Source organism: Phacochoerus africanus, chromosome 2 (genome assembly GCF_016906955.1).
Source record: "Phacochoerus africanus isolate WHEZ1 chromosome 2, ROS_Pafr_v1, whole genome shotgun sequence".
NCBI classification, from domain to species: Eukaryota; Metazoa; Chordata; class Mammalia; order Artiodactyla; family Suidae; genus Phacochoerus; species Phacochoerus africanus.
In genome coordinates this window covers 93,830,952-93,849,460 of record NC_062545.1, presented here as the reverse complement: position 1 = coordinate 93,849,460, position 18,509 = coordinate 93,830,952, and the positions used below count along the sequence as shown (strand labels likewise).

The window sequence follows — 18,509 nt, the reverse complement described above, 5'->3', positions numbered from 1 at the left end:
TTCTTAGGCGAGCATCGCTCAAATATTGAAAAGCACAGTCAGTATGATCCTCTTCCTTACATTGAATATGATCCTCTTTCTTCTTTCAATCCTTCCAAAAAATGTCCGCTGGCCCCTGTGCCTGTTGTAGTTGCACTAAGTAGCTTAGTCCTCTTGTATTCTGTATGGGGTTCATAGCAAATCCTAGCTGCTGTGTGACCTTTTCTGCCTCTTGCCTTACATTTTTTTCCTCTTCCATACTGTGCCTCAAGACTGGGCAGGTGTGGGTGAGCACTGGGTGGGTTGTAGTAGATGGAGGGAGTGCTCTCCCATCCCACCTGTAGTGGCAAAAACTCTCTTAGTAAAGGAGAGACTTGTAGGTTTTACAGAGATTCTAAGGTATAGCACTTTGCCTAAATAGTATTATTTCCGCCTTTTCTTTCCATGACTGAAATATGAATACTTTAGTACGCCATCAAAAGGCCATCTTTTATTTATTTATTTATTTATTATATTTATTTATTATTGTCTTTTTGCCTTTTCTATGGGCACTCTTGTGGCACATGGAGGTTCCCAGGCTAGGGGTCTAATGGGAGATGTAGCCACCAGCCTACGCCAAAGCTGATCCAAACCACGTCTGCCACCTCCACCACAGCTCACAGCAATGCCGGATCCTTAACCCACTGAGTAAGGCCAGGGATGGAACCCACAACATCATGGTTCCTAGTCAGATTCGTTAACCACTGCGCCATGAGGGGAACTCCAAAAGGCCATCTTTAAAACTGACAAATACCGCCTCTAACACGTTTAACATGTATAATATGATGTTTTGATGTACGTTGGGAAATTATTTTTACAATTGAGCTAATTAACATATTCAGTATTTCATATAATTACCATATTTCTGTGAGTGGTAGTAGGAGCACTTAAGATTTACTCTCTCAGCAAATTTCAAGTACATTATTATTTACTAGTCATCATGCTGTGTATTAGCCCCCCAGAACTTACGAATCTTAAAACTGAAGTTGTACCTTCAGACCAAACATCTTCCCTTTTGCCCCACTGTCTAGCGCCCTGGCAGTACCATTTGAGTTCTTCTTTTTGATTAATTATGTAAGTGAGATCCTTCCATATTTCTTTCTGTGTCTAGAACTTTCCACTTAGAAATATGTCCTCCAGTTTTAACCTTGTTTTAGTGAACAGCAAGATTTCCTTCTATCTCTCTCATTTTTTTTTAATGGCCACACCTGTGGCATATGGAAGTTCCCAAGCCAGGAAGTCAAATTGGAGCTGCAGCTGCAGGCTTACTATCACAGTTATGGCAACACTGGATCCCAGCCCATCTGGTGACCTATGCCTCAGCTTGTAGCCACGCCAGATCCTCAATCCACTGAGCGGGGCCAGGGAGCAAACCCACTTCCTCACAGACACTGTGTTGGGATCTTAACCCAATGAGCCACATTGGGAATTCCAATTTCCTTCTCTTCCATGGCTGAATAATAATGACTTAATTCACAATATTCCACAAGGTAGCTCTGCCCCCATGCTCTTGGATCAAGTCTGTACAATTAGACCTGTTTCCCCAATGGTTGAGTGCTATTCAAGGAAGCTCTTCAGCTCTGTGTGTGAATTTGCATTTATGGGCCCACACTTGTGTCTTTCTTTATTTCCTTGAAATAACCAGACTTAAAACAGGCACACAGCTTAAGCTTGCCCACATACACATCTGTTTCAATTCTGTAGCAAATGAGGAATCAAATATGACATCAGTTTTTTTGAGAATGATTAGAGCATCTGTGTGGAGGAAAGACTGAAAGCAGGAGAAACCAGTGGCCAGAAGTTCAGTGACAGCATAATCATCTAAGCACAAAACAGAGAACAGACAGATGGTGCTGGTGTTTTTGAGATAATGCACTGCAGTAGGGGTCATCAAGGGTTGTGGAAACTGAGAACTGAAAGGAAAAAAAATAAATCCAAGAGATATTTCTGGGGAAAAATCCGCCAAGAGCTGCTATCTTCATGTGGCTAATGTACGTGGAGTATGCAGAGTAGGTACTGCATCAGCCAGTAAAGCAATATCCTTCCTAGTTGGGGAGGGGGAAGTAAGTATAGTTTCATTATTAAATTTTCAGCATTTTAATACAAACTGTTTTTGAAATTATGAAAGTGATTTCCATCAATTTTGTTTTCTTGTATTTGGAGGGTTTACAGACACAGTGCCTAATTTAAACCCAAGTTCTGCCTCTTAACATCTGGCTCTCTTGTGTAACTCATTGCAACTTCCTAAAACAGGAGTTCCTGTCATGGATCAGCAGTAACCAACCCAACCAGTTTCCATGAGGATATGGGTTCCAACCCTGGCCTCACTCAGTGGGTTAAGGATCTGGCATTGCAGTGAACTGTGGTGTACATCCCAGATGCAGCTTGGATCCCATGTTGCTGTGGTAGGCCGGCAGCTGTAGCTTCTGTTTGACCTAGTGTGGGAACATCCATGTGTCACAGGTGTGGCCCTAAAAAGACAAAAAAAAAAAAAAAAAAGCAACCTTCCTAAAACAAAGTTTCCTCACCTATAAATTGGAATTTGGAGATAATAATAGATAAGGGATTTCAAGTGAGGAATCAATGAGATTAGGAATGCTTATTACTGTGCCTGCCTCAAGTTAGCCCTTCATGAATATGTTATGTATTAGCCAATCAAGGGAATAAAAAAGCAGAATGTGCTAAAAAGTTTTGTAATGTAGAACAGATTAAAAAAATTTTCTCCCACCAATAAATTTTATTTTGAGTAAAAAGACTGTATTATAATTCATTCATTCATGAATTAATTATTTCATACTTCCAAGTTTTTGCACTGTTGGTTCTCTTTGGAAAAAAAAATGTGTTGTTATTGTTGTTTTTGCTTTTTTTTTTTTTTGCATCAGCTAGATTCTGGCCCGGAGACAGAAACCCAAGTAATTATTTTTATAGAGAAAATATGAATATGAGAAATGCTAACTGGTTGTTGAAGAATTGAAAAAAAAAAAAACAAAAGAGAAAGCTTCAGAGTTAAAGAAGTAACAATTTCAGGGATCAGCTTTAACACTGAGGGCTGGAGCAAAAATGGGAAAAGTTTGAATTTATTAAAATTTAGAAATTGGAAGATCCTGAAAAGCTGAAACTCAGACCTCAGAGAAAGTATTGCTCTTCAGCAAAGTTCAGAGGACCTCCCCTCCCCACTTACCACATGGTCTAGAGACTCCAAATATTTGAGGCTTGCATCTTGGAGGTGCTGTCATAAGGCTGGTTCAACCAATAGTGGAAAACTGCAAGGTGGAATCAAATGTTAAACTATTGGAACACCATTTCTATATTTAGGTGAAGAAGCATTTCTAGGGTGACACTAATGGGCACAGAAGGTAACAGCAGAAAGGAGAAAGTCTTTGACCCTCTTCCAGCTCACCAGCCTCCTTCTACCTTTGCAGGTAGAAGTTGGCAAGGAAGAAATGTGGTTTGCACTGTCTCAGCCAAAGCACCCAAAGCAGAAAGAAGAGTGGGATCAGAGTTGAGAAGCCATAGCTTAATGAATGATAAATTTTTACTTTATTATCGATTTCTATATTTATACTGAATTTCAGTATAAATTAATATCGCTTCCATTGGACAAACTTTGTCAGACTATTATACAATTTCCTTATTTCCCTTAATATAGCAAATGCTCATTTATTTTTCCTTTTGCTCTACTTTTTACAGAAATCTATATCTCTTACACATTTTATTGCACTTATTTGATTTCAGATGCTTATTTCTCCCATTATGTTATTCTTTTCTTGAGGAAAGGTCCTCTTTTATGCCTGATAGATACGGAGGCTATTACATTTCTTGGGAGAAGATGTTTTGGAGTGAGAAGACCTGGATTTGAATCATGTCTATTTCTGCATGTCACTAGCTCTATGATGCAGTGCAATTGATGCATAGTCATTTATTTTCCTCGGTGACTGCAACTGCAAATATTCCTGTGGCTTTTCTAGTAATCACATCCATTTATATCTGATGATTACATGCTTTCTCTTAGCTGAAACTCTTCAGGATTCCACTATTCTTGTTCAAATCAAGAAACCTAATTTTAAATCATCTATCCAACTTCTCCCCCCCACCCCCTTGGCAACCCTATGTCTTTCAGTCTGTTTCGGTTTTGTGGATAGGCTCATTTGTGCCATATTTTAGATTCCACATATAAGTAATATTACATGCTATTTGTCTTTCTCTTTGAGAAAAATAATGCATATATATATATACATATATATGTGTACCTGTTCACTACGCTGTGCAGCAGAAATTTACACAACACTGCCAATCAATTACACTCTAATTAAATAAAGTAAATTAAAAAATGATATCACATTTTGTGGTAACATTTCTTTCTGTCATCTCCAGCCCACTGAGGACAGTCAAAGAGATTTTTGAGGCTCTGCTCACTAATGCACTTCCTTTGTGCAAGGAATGTCCACTGGGCTCTTTCAACGGATATGTTTAGAGCAGTGGTTCTCAGAGTGCAGTGTAGGAAATTTTGGAGTTTTTTGACGGTTTCACGGGGTCCATAAGCTCAATATTTTGATAATAGACCCAGATACTACAGATATAGGCTTTATATTTCACACCAAAATTAAAAATGCTACTTGTGTTTTGTTATAGTATCAGAGAATAGCATTACAGTTATCCAAAGATGTTGACAATATTCTCATCTTTTTGAAGTGCATATGTGTTTAAGGCTGATTTTTTTTTTTTCATATGGTTTGGCTGAAGCAACATATCTCAATACATTTAACCCTTGAATAGCAGATGTTTGAATTGCATGAATTCACTTATATATATTCACTATGTACTTTACCTAAATATAGAACTTGTGTTCCAAGGGTAAATACCACAATATGATCCTTCAAAGATGGGAAACAGTAGATACAAAGGAACCACATATACAGAGGGCTGACTGTAAATTATACGTGGATTTTTGACCCATGGAACGTTGGTATGTCTAATCCCTGTGTTGTTCAAGGGCTAACTATACACTGAATTCAGAACTCATGTAAGAATTCAGCTGTCTTATTAAAGCCAAGCATTTATAAAAAATTTCTAAAACTTAAAAATCCGCTCCTTTTATATTTTAGGGAATGTAAAATAGTTATATGTATTTATTAATCTATTTTTGTGTGGACACATTATAGCTTATTATTTATTTTAAATAAATTAATGAAAAACTTTTTTTCTTATTTTTTTACATCAGAAATGGTAAGTATTGATAGATATAACCCACATAAACAAAATCCCTCTGAAGTCTCCAATAAGTTTTAAGAGTATAAAAGTTTTTGAGATCAAAGGATTTGAGAACAAGTTTTAGCTGATGGTTGAACAGTTTGCACCTAGTTGATCTTCACCAGCATTCCTGTCTCCCCAAAGTTTAGACTCCTTCCTTGACAGTACGTAAAGCATGGTCTTGCATCTCAACTCTATTGATCATGGACTTCTGAGGCTCTTATATCATGGTTTACCTATCTTTATTCAACTTCCTTGTTGTACCATCCTGAAAAGGTCCCCAAGTCCTGCTGCTCCTCAAGTGTATACACATGACCTCCCAGTACTGTCCTGACACTCCTCAAGTGCATACATGTGCCCTCCCAGCACGGTCTTTGAACACTCCATCTGAGTTCTGCTTGGATGTAACTCTCTGTCTTGGACCTAAGCAAAGAGAGATGTTGTATGATCTTTATCATTATTATTTTCATTATCATTACGGACTGTCAATAATTCTACTCTGTGCTGACTATTCTGTTCGCTATTCCTTTCTGCAGAATTCTCCTTTAATCACAAATGCATGAGTGAAACTCACAATGCCTGAGGACTTTACAGGTTAATTGGACCAATTATATTCATGATGAATGATCTCTCCTTACTTCTTTTCAGAAACATAACTGAGTCTTGTAATTGATCACTTGGCACCAGAATAGCACATGCAGGTCTTCTTTGCTTTTAGCAGCATATATCCCAAAGGGATGCTCAGACTTATATTTTCTCTCAATAGTGTTATGTTTGGAAATAGGTTTCCTGTGAAGTGAATAGAAGGCCCTCTTTATTCTAAGGTAATGTGAGAAAATCTGGACTTGAGTTGAAATTGAAATGAAGTAGCTATTTATGTTCACAGAGTAAGTATTATGTTAAATTAACCAGGTGAGAAAGGTCAGGAAATCATCATATGGTCAAAGCCAAAACACTTCTTAATATAAACAAATCATAACATAATTCTAATTCATGAACTACAATAAGGTTTTCTTTCCTATAATTATATTTGATGAAGAAGCTGAAATGTCTCCAAATGTCTTTTTGTCCATTCTTACTCCCCTTTTCAGTTCAGTAGACTTAGATGTATCCTTGCTGCATGCTGTCATTCTTATAAACCCTCTGTAGTTGTGTGTAACTCTGTTGCTTCTCCTTTTATCTTGCAGCAAGCTTATCTGTCCATAGAGTTGGTTAGAGAAAAGACATTAATATGGATCAATGTTTTCATGGCTTTGAAATGTTTCTTTTTCAATGTTAGGAAGTTCATGTGCTAGGAGCTCTTTAAAAGAAGAAATGTAAGTCAGTCTATCTATCTATCTATCTATCTATCTATCTATCTATCTATCTATCCCTCAGTGTCTATATGCATATCTGTATCTGTTATCTCTATATATTTCCATATGTATTTATCTGTATTATAGTCCTATATATATATATTTCACTTTTTAATATCTAAGATTTATATATAAATATATAGATAGATAGATCTTATATATAAATATAGATAGATCTTTGTAATCACACAGTACTATTATAATTATTATGTTAACTCAAGAAGTGCCTGATTAAAGTATTAAACAGAATGACAGAGATGGCAGGTGCATTGACCCTGGAGAGGACACATTAAGTCACTAAGAGATCAGCTTTTTTTGGACGACCACTCCCAGAACCATCTACCTCTTAAAAGGTTCACCTGACAGTGGGAGATGTTTGAGAAAAGAGCAAGGGAGATATTGTGGGGAGAAGATTTCTGAGTGTCCCTCGAATCTAACAAGGCATTCATCAGCTTTAAGTCTATGAATGAATATCAAGTGAAGGCAGCTCAAAAAAGCTCGTGTGTGTGTGCACGCACACACACATGTATGACTTCTATTCAACATAGTATATTATGCATTATATTTTGCTCATTCGCTTTACAAGGACACTTGAGAGAAATTATTTTGAAATTAATATCAAGAATGTTAATGTTGTGCCCAATTTTTTGGTTGATTCACTTGTCCTTTGAATGCTACTAATTATATACACAGGCTGCTAGAAATGTTCAAGTCAAATTTATGATCTGCACAGAGCAGAAGGTAGAACCTGTTGGTATGCAGCAGGCTTTTATCTTTACCTCTATACTATGCCCAGGGTTTGTTTTTCTTTTTCTGTTTTCTTAACTTATGCTATTTATCTGTACCCTATGTCTCACACTAAGACACCTTCAACCCTTTTTTATTTGTAAAAGCACTGATGTATATGTCATATATGTAGACATCCATACATATGTCTAATTTATGTTTCAATGATTATAGAAGAAATAAGAGATTAGGGAAGAAATGCATTTTGAAATTTACATTCCCAATTGTAATTCTACAAATAAGCTCTGCAATTTCCCAGTTTGCACAACAGCCATACGTTAAAGATGGGGAAGTTTCTGCATGAAAATACATGAATCTCTAGGAAGACTGCATAGGTGTGACTAGAAATCCTTGGAAGGTAAAGCAAATATAACTGAAGGACAGATGAAGAAATCATGAAGTTATAGGAAATGCAATACATAGTTTTCACTTCTAGTTTTCAGTGTGTAATCACATTTGTGATCTCATAGTCCCATTGAACTAAGAAAGGTAAATGAGAAAATAATGTTTTAGAAGACATCATTTAAAACTGTCAGCAGTCAATTCAGATCAGAACCCAGATCTGCTGATTCATGATCTTTTGAAAAATTAATTTTTTATTAAAGTATAGTAGATTTACAGTGATGTGTTAATTTCTTCTGTACAGCATAGTGACCCAGTCATGCACATATTTACATTTTCTTCTCATACTGTTTTCCATTATGTTCTATCCCAAGAGATTGGATATAGTTCCCTGTGCTGTGCAGTAGGACCCCATTGCTGATCTTAAGCTGCTTCCAGGAATATGCTTTGTTACAAATGACTGTAGCCCATGACAGTCTTGATATTCTAAGGGAATTGAAATGTTACTTATTCCACTCCTCCTTTGCTTATTATCGGTACTCTCTAATTTGATAATAAATGCAGCATTTAATGTATTTTACAGTTTAAATCTATGGATTCCATCCATTGAAAATATACAGTCTAAAAGAGCAATTCTTTATTTTTCTATCTTAATTTTAAGTTCATTATCTAAAATAAAATATTCTGTTTTTATTCAAGCATACGAGAGTTTGAAAGCCTTGGATGTAAGAGCGTAAATGTTATATCCTTGCCTGTTCAGGACCCTGACAGACAATACTACCTTAGCCCTTTTTTGATCATGCTGTGGGTTGTGACACAGACGAGTGGAGACGGTGCTTCTACCATTGTTGGGAACAGTTGAGTCTCCTGCTTCTGTGTCTGAAGGAAAGAAGACTGTTAGAGATTGGATTCCATCACTTCATGTGTTAACAAATTATCATAAACTTGGTGGCTTAAAGCAGCACAAATTTATTAACTTTCTCAGTTCTGCAGGTCAGAACTCAAGATCCCTGGGCTGAAATCAAGATGTGGGCAGGTCACACCCTACCCAGTAGCTCTAGTGGAGAATCTAATGGGGTTACCAGCATCCCCTGTGGTTGTATCTCTTTAGCCTCTGCTTCAATGGCTGGGGCCTCCTTCCCAGGTATCTATAGTCAAGATTTCCTCTACTGCCTTCTTAGAAGGATAATTGTGCTTGCTTTTAGGGCTCACTCTGATACTCTTCCTTTCTCAAATGTCTTATGTTTTTAACTTAATAACTCTTCTCCCATAAAGTAGCATCCCAAGGTTCCAGGAATTAGGAAAACACTAATTTGAAAAGATACAAGCACCCCAGTGTTCACAGCATCCAAGATATGCAAGCCATCCAAGTGCCCATTGACAGACAAAGGGATAAAGATGTGGTATATATGTGTGTATATTTAATGTGTGTATATATATGTATATAAAACACATATGCAATGAAATATTAGCCATAAAAAAGAATGAACTTTTGCCATTTGCAACAACACGGCACAGAGAATATTATGCTTAGTGAAGTAAGCTAGACAAAGACCAGTACTGTATGATATCCCTTATATGCAGAATTTTAAAAACAAAACGAATGTATGTATATGCAAAACAGAAATATACTCACAGATATAGAAAACGAACTAGTGGTTACCAATGGGGAAAAGGAAAGGGGAGGGGCAATTTAGGGGTGCAGGATTAAGAGATACAAACTGCTATGTGTAAAATAGATACGTGATAAAGATCTATTGTATACCTCAGAGAATTATAGTAAGTGTCTTGTAATAACTTTTAATGGAGTATAATCTGTAAAAATACTGAATAATCATCCTGAAATTAATGTAATATTGTAAGTCAACTACACTTCAATTAAAAAAAATAATAACTTGGATATCTTTATGAGCCATGTTCCGTGTACCTTATTCTCCCAAACCATTCGGTTTGGCCAATTCAGTTTAGATTTTTTTATTTTTTAACTCTTGAGTCTGTAGGGAATTCAACTACATTTTGAACACAATTATCCACATTATCCATTGATAAATATTTTCTCTTCCTTTCAGCATACATTTGGTGTCATACACATAGGTGTGGTCTCAAATGCCTATGATCTAAGTAAACCTATTATTTGAGTTACCCTTTTTTTTTAATTTTATGTGTAGCTGTGTTCTTGGTTTTGTGGATAAAATGTTGAATAAAATATAATTATTGCCTTTGAGGAAATTAGTGTAAATGCACTTCCAAGGATATTTCAAAATACGGTTAGAATCATAAAAGTATATTTCTTCATGTATTTCTCTAGTAAAGCCAAAGGATTCAAGGACTTGAAGAGAAAACAAACTCTCTCCTTTCTCCCACATGGTCCCCAACCACCGTAAGCACAAACAGAAGAGAAGATGAACAAATCATAATTTCTCAAAAGGAGGACAATTAGATTAAACATGTATGGCGACACATGTTGTATTATATACATGATATCTGATCTTTTAAGACACCATAGAATAAGTTCCCAGTTTTCCAACAGGAATTGTACCCAGTTCAGCATAAGCATTTCTTAAAATGAACAGTGTATAGGCATCCATTGGATTATTTCAATGATCTCAAATGGCAAATGATGGGGAAACTGATCTGCTAATACCTTAAATCATGACCTACTGATTAATCTTTTCACAGAGAGGAACCAAAGAAACCTAAAATCAATGGATGAGAAAAGTTTCACCACAGTGAATGAGTTTATACTTTTAGGGTTCACGACAGACCTGTGGTTACAGAGTGTTCTCTTTTACATCTTCCTCAGCATTTACATCATCACTCTGTTGGGAAACATCACCCTCATTTCTCTTATCTGTGCTGATTCTCAGCTCCGCACACCCATGTATTTCTTCGTTGGGAATCTGTCATTCCTGGATCTCTGGTATGCTTCTGTCTATGCCCCCCAAATCCTGATGACCTGCATCTCTGATGACAAAATCATCAATTTTGCCGGCTGCCTAGCTCGGTTCTTCTTCTCAGTGGCCTGGCCTATAGTGAATGTTACCTGCTTGGTGCCATGGCTTATGACCGCCATGGGGGCCATCTCCAATCCCTTGCTTTATTCCCAGGCAATGTCTCCAAGGTTATGTGCCCGTCTTGTTGCAGCTTCATACTTTGGTGGCTTTGTGAACTCAACTATCATCACCAGTGAAACATTTACCTTGAGCTTCTGTGGAAAGAACATCATTGATGATCTGCCACCCCTTGTCAAGTTGGCTTGTGATGTGAAGGAAAGTTATCAGGCTGTGCTCTATTTCATACTTGCCTCCAATGTCATCACTCCCACCGTGCATATTCTTGCTTCCTATCTCTTCATCATTGCTGCCATCTTGAAGATTCGCTCTACCCAAAGTCGCCTCAAGGCATTTTCCACTTGTGGCTCTCACCTGACATCTGTCACCTTGTACTATGGTTCAATTGTCTTTGTTTACTCCTGACCCAGTGCTAGCTATGCCCTGGAAAGGGATAAAGTGCTGTCAGTGTTCTACACAGTGTTGATTCCCATATTGAATCCCTTGATCTATAGCTTAAGAAATAAAGATATTAAAGATGCCCTGAGGAAAATGATAGAGAAAAGTATCTTAAACAAAGATTTTGTTAAAAAAAAACCTCTTTTTTAGTTTTTTTTTTTTTTGGGGGGGGGCCACACCCATGGCACATGGGGATTCCAAGGCTAAGTGTTGACTCAGAGCTATAGTTGCTGGCCTACACCATAGCATGAGCAATGCTGGATCTGAGCTGCAACTGTGACTTACATCACAGCTCATGGCAGTGCTGGATCCTTAACCCACTGAGCAAGGCCAGGGATGGAACCTGCATCCTCATGGATGCTAGTCAGATTCATTTCTGCTGAGCCACAACGGGAACTCCAATTATTATTTTTTAAAAAATTAATTTCAATGTCATGGATAACAGATAAGAGCTTGTAAATCTCTGAAATAAGTAAAATGAGCAAAAGATAAAGTCATCGGATAATGTAGAAATTGCGTATTACATTTGTCTTTTTAATTTGGCATTAATGTCTTTGAATATGTGTTTAAAATAAACAAGTCTGCATCAATTGGAAAAACTGCCATGCATGCTGACTCAGAACAGAGTCAAGAGCACTGCTGAGATTCTGAGAAGGTTGTAAGAGTCTTTTTTGTCTTTATTTTTAATTACACTTGACAGTTCATAACTTGCTCGTAAGTATAGTACTATAATCTATAATATAAAATAATAACATTCATTATGGATTCATTGTCATGATTACATGGATGAAATGACTTGCTTCAAATCAGGTAATTCATAGGTGAGAAAATAAGAATACAAACTCAGAATTGATAACTCCAGGGGTACTTATTCATTTGTTAGGACAGTGTGTTAGTTAGCAGGTCATAAGTAGAACATCTACCATAAAATGCCCTTCAAAATAAATTTATTTTTTATTTTCTGATTTTCATCTTTGTGCTTGCTCCAATACATAGATTTCCTTGGCAATATATATATTGTCAAATAAAGCATATCTATATACACACACACACACACACACATATATATATATATATATATATGAAAACAAATATTTTTATTTACAGTCACTGAAACCTACCAATAAATAATTTCCCAATAGTTAAAAAAATCAAGGTCAAAAGAAGACGAATTGCTGCATGAAACAGAAAGAAATGGAGATGTAGCTAGAAATAAATAAGTAGAGAGACAGAGACAGAGAGACTTCAAAAAGCTTTGCATCCAAAAGAGGATACAGAGTGGAAATCTCTGCAAGGTAAAGCAGTAACTGATAACGATTAAGGTCATGTGGGTGTTTGTATTTCTTTGTTCAGTTATATATATATATCAATTAATGAAAAATTAAGGAATACTTTATTATGATACATTGCATCTCCTAATTTAAGTAGTCTTTTTATATATAAAAATCAACATAAAAAAAGTCCTAGTATTGATTAAGAAGTATGTTAGTTTCCTAAGGCTGCCATAAAAAAAATACCAGATTCTGGATATTGTAACCAATAGAAATTTATTTTCCACAGTTCTAGAGCTAAAAGGCCCAGATCAAGGTGCTAGCAAGGTTGATTTGTTCTGATGCCTCTTTCCTCTGCTTGCACATGGCCACCTTCTTGCTTTCTCCTCACATGGTCTTTTTTTCTGTGCCCAAGCACCCCTCATATCTCTTTGTGTCTAAATTTCCACTTTTTGTGTTTTATAAAGGCACCAGTCAGATTGGATTAGAGCTCATCCTAGCCACCTCCTTTTAACTGAATCACCTTTATAAAGGTTCTACTTCAAAATACAGTCACATTCCAAATTTCTGGAGGTTAGGGCTTCAACATATGAACTTTGCAGTGTTGTAACTCAAGCCATAGCACCAAGGATTGATGGAAATTTTCCTGATGAATGAGACATGAAAGTATAGCCTAGGAAGATAGAGGAGCACTGGTCAGGAAAAACATGAACCACATGATAGCTTCTAGAAAAGTCTAATTAGGACAATTTGGAGAGTTTCTATTGTTAGATACATGTATGCTTATATTGTGACATAGATTCAATTTGAGAGTCACCTTTTGATGAAATGCTGTTCATTTCATCATAACCTCATTAATGTATCTTCTCTGTACTCCGAATGAACTCTAATTGTGTCTTTGGAGACTGAGGTACTTGCTTCTGAGCTGTTCTGTGAAAGAGGTCCCAAAGGAAGGGCTGTTAAGGAAATACATATATTGGGTCCAACAAAGCATACCCAGACATCGGAGGGAAGAGAGTATCACTTCCAGGAGTGCTGGTCCTGACCAAGGTTTAGCAACGGGGATCAGGGGGAGCAAAGAGGTTTGGCCTCTCTGTGACCTGAGCTGTGGCCTCAGACAGAGTCTGACATGGCTCTCACAGGGTCCTTGTAATGCCAACACACACACACACACACAATCCTCTAAATAGAATTCCATTAATGATGTACATAACCTTCATCTAGAATTCAAGTTCAGTCTGGTGGTTACACTGGATCATCATCTATTTACTCACTAAACAGCAATGTGTGATATTTTCACTTCTTGGTACTTATTTTCAGGGGCTAGGGGGATATGTGTAGGCTTCCCAGAATTTTAACTGCTCCAGTGTAGGGAGAAAGGGACAGCATCAAAGTTGTTCTATATGACATGTTTCAGCAGGACTGCCTCTGACATTTTCTTTGTTTTTTCATTTTATTTACTTTCACATTACAATTTATATTAAATTCAGAAGTCATTTTAGTCCATCTTGATGGTTATGTGTCCTGTCTTCCTCCTTCTTTTGATCAGCGGAGTCTACTCAAGGGAAGATTTGTCCTGAATAGTTTGAGCTAGGGTAGCCATAGGCAATAATTGGGAAAAAACAGCTTCATGTGTAAAGGTTATAACCCTTGAATTGATTTTAGGAATACATATTAAGTGCCAATTCAATACCAGGAAGTGCCTTATACTTTGGGATACAGCAGTAAACAAAACAGGAATCTTTCTGCCCCATAGCTAAAGCATTCTAGTGCAGAAAAACATACAATTTAATAAACAAGTGTTAGAAGATAACTGTAAGTCTTGGGGAAAATAGAGCAGAGTCTGGGCCGACTAAGAAGGATGGGGATTGTTGGTGGGAAGAGGATCTGGAATTTAAACTGGAATGATGCGGACAGGCAGAAATGTCAGAAAATGACATTTGATTGGCCTTGAAAGGGGATGAGGTTGTGAGCCCTGCAAATGTCTGGGGGCTAATATTCACATGGAGGAAGAGATAGTTCAAATATCTCTGCTGCTGGGGCTAGGCTGCTGTTTGGGAGAAGCAGTGAAAGTCATCAAGGTTGGGACAGAAATCGGGGGGTGGCAAGTCTTAGACGATAAGGACATGCAGGTAATAGACAGCCTTTAGTCCACCATATGAACTTTGAATAACTTAAAATCAGTTGGTAGAGTAGAAGGGTTTTTGTTGTTGTTGTTGGTTTTTGTTTTATTTTGTTTTGTTTTTTTAAGAGCAATAATGATATTGCCCTTTTTTTGTGGTACAGAACCATACTGACCGATATATTAAAAACATGTTACAGGGGAATATGTATATGGACCAGTTAGAAGTATTTTTGCAGTATTCTTGGCAACATGATGATTGTTTGGACAAGGTGGCATCAGTGGAGATGGTGAGAAGGGCTCAGATTCGGGATGTGTATTGAAGGCAGGGACACCGGGGTTTCTTGGAAGTTTGAAGAGGACATAGGAGACAGGGAGAATAGGTTGATTCCTGGTGTGTGGCTTGAGTAGAATTTACTACCTTATTTGAGAAATGAGCAGATGATCAATTTTGGGGGGGTGACTAGGAATTCAGCTGTAGACATGTGAAGTATTTATTACTCATCTCTTATAAGTATAGAATGTTAGCACTAGGAAGATACGTAGGGAACTTCTAGTGTAGGGTTTTGTTTGTTTGTTTGTTTGATTGTTTGTTTTTAACAATCATAACCACCAAATCCATGGATAGGTTTCTGGGGATTCATCATCTCTCTAAAATTTTCTTTGTTTAAACTTATGTGCAGTTTTGGATGCTGGAGAGACGATATATTGCTTTTGTTAGATTTTCAGAGATCCAGCATTCCAAAAATTTAAAAGCAATTAATTATTTTCCTGATAATGAAATTAAGGAATATGCACAAGCTCACATGGTTGGTTTCTCTGGAGACAAGTATGACCATGCAAGTCTTTATGTGAAAATGAGAATGTATTTCATCTCTCACTTCAAGAGGGTGATCATATCTGATGTCTCCAAAGATATGTGCATGAGTAAGGGTTGTTAATCTTTTCTGCACAGTATATTGTTGTGGGTGAGATTATCTATTCTTATATCTCTGATCCATTCTCTAAGGGGCTTTACCAAGCTGAAGTCATAGAAGGTGGGTGCTAGAAAAGGAGTAGTCAGTTTTTCATGTAAGTGAGACTGTGTTCCAGGGAGGACCTTGGCACTCTTAAAAGCACATAGGCCTGTATCTGTTAAGTCCATATGCCTAAGGGAGAAGCAACAAGGATTTACTGTATAACAAAGGGAATTATATGCAATATCTTGTAATATCCTATGATGGAATATAATCTGAAAATAAATGAATGCCTAGGGTGTACACCATCAAGTAACTTCAATTAAAAAAAAAAGAAAGAAAAAGAGGCATTCCCATTATGGCTTAATTGGTTAAGGACCTGATGTTTGCTCTGTGAGGATGCAGGTTTGATTCCTGGCATTGCTCAGTGGGTTAAGGATTTGGTGTTGTTGCAAGCTGTGGCATAGATTGCAGAGGTAGTCTGGATCTAGTACTGCTGTGGTTATGGTATAAGCCTCAGCTGCAGCTCTGATTTGACCCCTAGCCTGGAAACTTCCATATGCCACATGTGAGGCCATAAATAGAAAAAAAAAAAAGACAAAAGAATTAAAAAAAGAAAAAAAATAAAATAACAAATAGGTAATTATCTCTGCCTCTATTACATGACCAATAAAAACCATAACCATAACCAATAAAAATTGCATTTTGAAGCCTACCGATCTTTTGTCAAATGCATGTGAATGGGAGACAAAATAACTTTCAGGATTTTAGAAAGATTATGAAGGATACCGCTATTCTGGCTTATGCTGTCTCCTTGAGGAAACTTGGCCTTACTGCTTTTTTTCTCTTGAGTACAAATTTTTATAAAATGAGTCAGGTATTACTCATCTTTCTCAGAGTAAAAATAGCTACTGTTAGGGATATTTTCAGTTGACACACAGCATATGTATTTATTGTATATGGCACTGGTATTTTTCTTACTTTCGTAAAAGTGATGAAATGTGGTTTGGAGGCTGTTATAAAACTTTCCCAAGATTTCAGACCTACCAGAGGGTGGAATCAGGATTTGAACAGGATTTTCCATTTCACGTGTTCAGTTATGCAAGTCTGCCTAAGCCAGTCCCATCTGCACTCAGCTGGGTTGGCATATATGTCTGTGTTTAGCTGTTAGCTCCGTGAGGACTGGTTGAAGAAGAACAAACCCATGCACATGTCTGGGGGCCAGCTTGCTGTCATCTGGGGTTGGAAAGAATGCAGCCAGATGTCTCAATATCTAACCAAGTCTTATATACCTGGTGGTGGAAGAATTCCAAAACTGAGAAGAGAAGCATGCAGCATCTCTTGAGCTCCAGGATAGGCCTCTGCAGTGGTGCTACTTATGTTGCAAGCTATTGGCCAAAACAAATCACAAAACTCTCCCAGTTCAAAGGTTAGAATGATAGAATCTACTCTTGATATCAGGAAATCAGTAATGAATCCCAGTCATTTAAATATATATATTGTGTAGATCATTGATTGGTGGTTAATTTACCACTTTCTCTCTTAAATATTAGAAGCTTGGTACAAAATATAAAGGTGACACATTTCTGATACAATTTTGTTTCACACAGAAGTCAGAATGCTGACTATATGATATGGCCTTTTTCTAGAATGTTCTAAAACTTTCACCAAAATTATTTACTTACCCTTTTAAAGATTTTATAGTTTCTTGTGTAAAAACACAGAGGGCATGCTTTCATTACCATCTAATACCTTGAAAGGATGTCTTTAAGATTTGTCTAGTATTTTGATGTTAAATTACTATATAAATATACATTATTGACTAGAAGAGAAATTGAGCCTGAGAGTCTTTGCGTCTTGTTTATTAAATAAATTCCCAGTTTATATAATCCCTAGAAATTTTCTTAAGAAGTTTGAATGCTTCTTTGCTGCCTTTGTCAGCAGGTGATGAGGATTAAGCATTTCAGAGAAATTCCAGTTAAAAGGAAACATTTCCTCCATTTCTATCCATTATCTGATCTACAGCCAGTGTAAACCTTGAAGATGTAAATCTGATCCTATTACTTTCTCATCATGACAGTGTTTCCGCTTGTGTTGTTTTAAAGGCCAACACCCCTGCTATGGCTTCTAATAAGCTTTGTGAGCTGAGAACTCTTGGGGTCCATTCCACTTCCTCCATCCTATCTTTAGTTACCTTCTTAGTCTCTTAGCTCATCAGCCTCTCTCTCACATGAGGGATCTATGTTCTTTCATCTCATGGAAATGCTCTCTCATCTCCTGCTGTGTAGGTAGCACTGAGAACTATGTTTAGTCACTTACAATGGAGCATGATAATGTGAGTAAAAAGAATATAGGCTTGTATGTGTAACTGGGTCGCCATGCTGTACAGTAGAAAAAAAATAATACATTGGGGAAACAAAAAAATTAAATGTATCATAGAATATTCAATAAAATAAAAGTCTCTGTTAAAAAAGAAGAGATCCATTCTATACTGGCAAGGATTCCAAGATTTTTTTTTTTACCATTTTTTAACCATAATATCATCAATAAGTCACATGTTCTCTGAAGCCACCAGCTACATTTAAATTATAGTTTTGTCCAGATAGATGGCCAGGAGGGGGATTGCTGTATCACATGGCAATTATGCTTTTAGTTTTCTAAGGAATCTCCATACTCTTTCCCATAGTGGTTGTACCAATTTACATTCCCACCAACAATGTAGAGGAGTCTCTTTTCTCCACACACTCTCCAGCATTTGCTGTTTATACACTTTTCAATGATAGCCATTCTGACGAGTGTGAGATGGTACTTCATTATAGTTTTCATTTGCATTTCTCTAATAATTAGTGAAGCTGAGCATTTTTTCATGTGCCTACTGGCCATCCGTCTTCTTTGGAGCC

At 37.0% G+C, this 18,509-nt stretch overlaps 2 pseudogenes; both read left to right on the top strand.

Annotated features, from left to right (window-relative positions):
- Nucleotides 1-8,488, top strand: part of LOC125120699 (olfactory receptor 1013-like) — a 13,996-nt pseudogene extending 5,508 nt beyond the window's left edge.
- Nucleotides 8,489-10,456: 1,968 nt separating this feature from the next.
- Nucleotides 10,457-15,594, top strand: LOC125120698 (olfactory receptor 1013-like; annotated as a pseudogene).
- The last annotated feature ends 2,915 nt before the right edge of the window (nucleotides 15,595-18,509 follow it).